Here is a 6000-nt window from a genome sequence, read left to right on the forward strand (position 1 = left end):
TGTGAGAGAATGATTTAATGTAAGTGGGAGTCAGCTGTTAAGGGGAGAAAAAATATTTCCAGTTGTACTGGGAAAAAATGTTTTGTGCATTAAGGCCATTTAGGGATGCATATGACCAAAGTGAAGGTCAAAAAAGGTTATAGGATGCCAAGAGTGGATGGAATGGTGGAGGACATGGAGGAAGAATGCCTTCAGTGCGTTTGTTGCTAGTGCCAAATCTAAAATAACAAATGTAGTGCCTTCTCAACGGTTGAATTGCCAGACATGTATTAGAGTAAACTGGGGGTGAATAGCATGAGCACCTTCGACTTGTTACAAACTACTGAACAGTATCCTCTGGTGTTGACGGATTACTATTCTAGGTAGGTGTTGGAAAAATATTGGGATTGCCACTACAGCAATAGTTGCTGACTTCCTGAAAGAAATTGTGAGGGAGGGCTTTCCACAGATTTTTATCACTGGTAAAGGGGTGTAAATTGTTTCTGAAGACATGTGATGTTTAAATAGTATAGCTGTGGAGCATCTTAGAATAGCACTGGATTCCCCCCAATCCAATTGGATACTAGAAAGAAAGAATATAATGATCAAGTATTATATACAAATGGGAAATAAAGTCTGCTCCACAAGACATGCTCTGGCATCACTGTACTGCTTTGAATGTTGTTACAGGCAAATAACGTTTTGGGTGTTTGAAGAGAACGTTGCCAAGTTGAAATATATCTCCTTTTAGCTGGAAAGATAGGACAATGGGTGACTGTAAATTAGACCAGGAGGTGAGTGAGAAGGTTATGTCATATTAGCAAAAACATAGGACAGGGTATGATGTCAAGAGGTTCCAGGAAGTAATGTAAGACGGTAGTGACATACTAGCAAAAATATAAAACTTTGAATGAAGATAAGAGGTTGATCTGAAAATTGAGTGGTGTTGCAGAAATTGGCAGCGTCTGGAAAAACCTAGGCTGAGAAGGAAAGAACAATTGTAATTCCCATGTTCAAGGAAGACTGTGGAAGTGAGGAAAAATGTGGTGGTATTGAACAACAGAAAATGTGAATCCTTTGTTGGAACCCTTAAATCATAACTGGTAAATGTGGACATTGTCAGAAAAGTGAGGGTGAGACATGGTGAGGCTGAGTAAAGGTGAGGGATACAAGAAGAAAAACCCATTCTGGGTACAGCATTTGGTGTTGAAGTCAACTTCGTTCTAGCTTGGGTAAACTAATTTTATTTTATTATTATTACTTCTTTTGCTTTATTTTCCAAAAAGTGTGTAATGTATCCCAACAGTTAATAAGCAATCTTTTTGAACGGAGTTGCCTTCTGCTTGTACAAATGGAGATGCGTTATAATGTATTCACATTACCAGGGTGGGTTTCTTAGAGACAGTTACATATAGTGCATTAAGCAGCCACGTAAGCTCTAACAATGTAATGCCTTAGTTTTATAGGCACAAAGATATTCCATTTTAAAGTATACCATGCAATTTATGTCAACTGAAAATGTGTTGCTGGAAGAGTGGCGCCATACAAATGGTGCACTCTTAATACCATCAAATCATTCACCTTTTGTCAAGTTGCGTGTGGTCCATTATTAACTTGTATAAGAGGTCATTGTGCTCTTGTACAAGTGGTCAGGATTTGCTAGCAATCAGGGGCATTTAGGTAGCAGTTGCCTTTACAGTACAAAACTCATACACTGATTGATCGGAGTGGGCAGGAGAGGAGCATGCTAGTAGATGTTTTGATGAGTGACAGTAGGCATTCAGGAAAGGCCAAGGGTAATAACAGGCTTCCATTTTCAGATGGACTCTTAATGCGCCACTTGAAACTTAGCATATAGAGAAAGCTTTCCTCTTACCTTCACAAGCAACATTGATGCTTCAACATCTGCAGCCATCAGTGTTGACAACTCCCACTTTCAAATGGAGATGACCAGAGTAGAAAAAGCTCAGACACCTGCCTCTACAACAGCTCACACAGCTCTCTTTCTGCACACAAAGTTATGTGGTATTAAAATTGTGGGAAATTCCAATTAAAGCACATTAAACATTATAATATTTCCATAGTTACGCCTCGAAAACTTATGGGTACACTTCACTTGATAAAGGGTTTTGTAGAGACCATCTATTAAGAATACCAAACGATAACAAGGCATGATAATACCATGGATATTAAAATGAGAAACCAACACAATGTGCATGGCAACCACATACCGACAAATGGGCATTCAACTGTATCGGGGAAAATACGCCTTTACAGAATGAACAGGAATACAAAGGAATATCAAATATGACAATGATAGTTTTATCTAGGCCATTGTCAATAAAATAACAAGCACTAATAAATACGACATATTGTAACATTTATTCATTTTAAACCAAAAAGTAGAACATAAAACATAGATCTATTTAGCTCTTAAAATATCTCAAAAGTGAGTGTTCGAAACAAACATAAAAAGACTGGAAGAACTGAACAAAAACTTAGGAAGACATGGAATCCTGCAAATGGAGACAAAAACGGGAATGAAAAACTGTCACAGTAGCAAGTGGGATCTGAACTTTAATAGCTACTACATACAAGTAACAAGCAGTGTATCTGCTGTGCAACATGACGTTTTTTTAAACAGCACCAGTAAGCGGTCACTGCTAGCCGCGTCATAGCACTTTTTTTGTTGCTGCATTTTATCGCTTTTTTAAAAAAAAAAAATTACGCCGTGTTGCACTGCAGCTGAACTGCTGTGCCACATGTAGAAAAAACATTGACAAAGAAAATAGATGTCAAATAGGCTAAACCTATTGGCTTTGCCAATGTTTGTTTCCAATTCCAGCGCTGTTTGTACATACAAAACAGACTGCATCAATGAAGGCTTGGTGGGGTCGCAGAAAGCAGAGAATTTGAAGAATGAACCTGGCTTGCTAGACTAGCCTGTGCAATGAATAGTGCGCGCTAGTACACAAGAGTTATATTACAAGATGAAAAGAAATCAGAGTTTATAAAGTCAATCGGTTAATAGAGCACAGTGAAAACTAGAACATGCTATTCTCCTGATGTAGAACATACTACCTAAAACATTACATTGTTACTGGTTTCACACGATCCGCATTGTAATTGGTCAGCCGCCCTGTGCCTTGTAGAAATATATATTTCACTTAGCCCCCCACAAAATATTTAAACTAAAACAGATTTTATCGAAGCGTAGACCAATGCAGGTTGATGCAGTTGTGACACGGGATTAGATGGGGCCTCCAACCTTTCCTATAACAAGAGCTACTCATGATCAATAATAATCTTGCCGAGCTTCTAATATTATTAGCGCTGTATAGACAACATTACTTTATAGGGCACCCTATTTATGCAGAGGTGATTATCTCAGTGCATCATGCAGGGTTGCCAGAAAGGTTTTGTCAACTTGGAATGTTAATATAATTTTAACATTCTATCCTTTTTCTCCAAACATCATTTTATAAGCTCATAAAATACACATTTTCATCTTAAATATACACTTTGAATATTGGAATATGTATCTTAATTCATCCAACACGCAGCCTCTATTAGTAGGCTGGGCTGTACATAGGAGGGCAACTGACAAGTAGCTGGAGAGCTACTAGTAGTTCCTGAGCTACTCGTTGGAGATGCTTGTGCCACATCATGATTTTCTAGACGTACTCTTTGCCTGAGAACACCCGTTCTTTGAGTTCGGCCAGCACAAACCCATGGTTTTCACAGTGTACATCGGAGCCGGTTAGCCCATGCCCTTGATAAGAGAAGGAAGGTGCGTGTAAGGACCAATTACATTGCTAGGTTACCATACTATATGATCAAACTGAACCCCTGGTGAATTTTGACATCCAAAGTGCTGCTTCAGCCACTGCCCTTTAAAACGTCGTTTTAACCTTCCAGCAACAACAATGGTGGCTGTTAGTCCCATGCTCCACAGTTGCAAAGCACCAGTGCATTCTGGAAATCTGGCCAACCTCGAAGTCTAACATATGTGCTTAGTTCACGCCACCAATGCATGCTGGTGGTTTTTAAAAAGAGCACCTGCAGAAGCCTACAGTGGAAGGACACTGGCCACCGGAAGCAGTATTTGGTCCAGGCTCCACGGCATGACGTCAGAGGCGAGGAGGAGGTGCCGACCAGCAAGGAAATGACAGTGACTTAGGAGCCACATAAGAGCCAGCCAATGGTAAGAAAAGGTGAGTAATAGGTGGGTTCTAAGCCCCTTTTAAGATTTTTTAATTTTTTTTTACTACGATAGATTTTGCAAGCACAGCACAAGCACTGTGCACGTGGAACCTAAAAAAAACTATAGGCACATACCATGCCAACAATGGATTTAAGGGAAAAAAAGTATCTGATCATTCTCAATCATATCTATTGTGGTCAATATTTTACCTCCAAAAGCAGCACCAGCAAAACAGGAGACACTCATTCTTCCACTGTGACCCTAGCTGTAAATGACTAAAACAACAGGGCAAGACAAGCTTACACCAGTTGATACCAAAAAGCAAATGATAAATGAACTATCTAGAGGAATAACTATGGCAATTTAATATAATAAAAATTGAGTACACACCGTAAAGTTAATTATTTGAGAGTATAAATTGAGCAGGCACTAGATAAGCACCAGAGGATTGCAGTATTGAGACCATGCTTACAAAAGATTACAAACAAAAGGCGCAAAACAGAGTATTAGAATGGCAGGCATACTGCACAAATAAAAGAAAATGCCAACTATGTGTTTGAACAATACATTGCATCAAAAACCAAAGTAAGCAGGAAACATGGAAGGAACCTGAATATTACCAAATCCCACAGCACTTCTAAGACGCTTGTAGCACAGGGAAGGAAACACAGGAAGATTTCAACACCAGCCATTCCCCTTCTACCCTGAAGAGATGTGTGCCTGCCGTATGCTGAAAACAGTGTTGAGATCTGCATGGTCTAACCCTCATAAAAGAGTTTACCATGCTTCGAGTCACAAGAAATCTTAATCGATGGGAGTAAGGGAAACTAAAGCAAGGCAAAAGAGTGAGACCAGGAAGCAACACAGCTGGGAGAGGCAACAGATCTGCGAAAAGACAGCTGAGATCACGAAATGTGTGAGTCCCCAGAAGAAGCCTGCAATATCAATAACATACTGTTAGCCTGAAACACATGCTTACATATTCTGTGAAATGCAATTGTCCACAGCAGTAATTAGAGCAAGGAGAGTAAACTGTTTCAGTGGATTCTTTAAAACATTGGCTAGCAGAAGGGGCATGGCAATAGTCCTGAATAATGATACACTTTCACTTCACACACTTCTTACATCTTAAAAGGCTTTATTTTTTAGGACACTGAAGCCGCCTCAGGTGAGTGGTGGACAGCAACCTTCCTGAAGCTAAATCCTACAGAAAGTGAAGATGTATTCACATACACCACTCAACCTGGAACAAATTTGAATGGACTCTTTCCATGGGTATTTGTCTGCTATCTTCTGAAATAGTATCAAACTTTGGTATGTTATGAGAGACCTTTTTCATTAGAATCCCAATTAGCCACTTATGAGTTCCTGCTTTGTCCAACTGAAAACTCTGTAAAGCATCTCCTTACTTCTTAGTCCGTAATATCATATTCCAATGGTTATTGCAAATACTCAAATCGAGAATGAATTTCACTGAAACATTACGAGTGGCCTCTTTTTTCCAATGGGATAATTAACAGCTGTTAATGGCCCCAATAGAATTACGAGATCTGAGGAATCACTGCAGGTCTCTTAACTTTCACCAGGAGATTCCAGCAGTTAAAAGAAGTCAAGATCTTTGAACGTCCTTCCCAAAATGAGGAATTACCCTGAAATATTGGACCCAGAATTAACAATTTCCATGGTAAATTCTCATAATGGGTTGGCACCACCAGTAACAGCAACTCCAGAGGTGGGGAAAATCTGGCCTTTTTAAACTGGTACTTATAAGGAGGGCCTTAACTGGTACTTATAGTTATAATGAGGGCCTAAACTGG

At 39.5% G+C, this 6000-nt stretch overlaps 1 protein-coding gene across 1 annotated transcript in view; it reads right to left on the bottom strand.

Moving 5' to 3' along the window:
* LOC147751376 (uncharacterized) overlaps positions 1-1985 on the bottom strand; it is a 204919-nt gene extending 202934 nt beyond the window's left edge. Inside the window, exon 1 of the mRNA XM_086933190.1 lies at positions 1856-1985. The gene's annotated coding sequence lies outside the window, so the exon portion shown is untranslated. The remainder of the gene's footprint in view (positions 1-1855) is intronic.
* Between the last annotated feature and the right edge of the window lie 4015 nt (positions 1986-6000).

The sequence above is a fragment of the Lissotriton vulgaris genome, chromosome 1_1 (genome assembly GCF_964263255.1).
Source record: "Lissotriton vulgaris chromosome 1_1, aLisVul1.2, whole genome shotgun sequence".
In the NCBI taxonomy this organism is placed as follows: Eukaryota; Metazoa; Chordata; class Amphibia; order Caudata; family Salamandridae; genus Lissotriton; species Lissotriton vulgaris.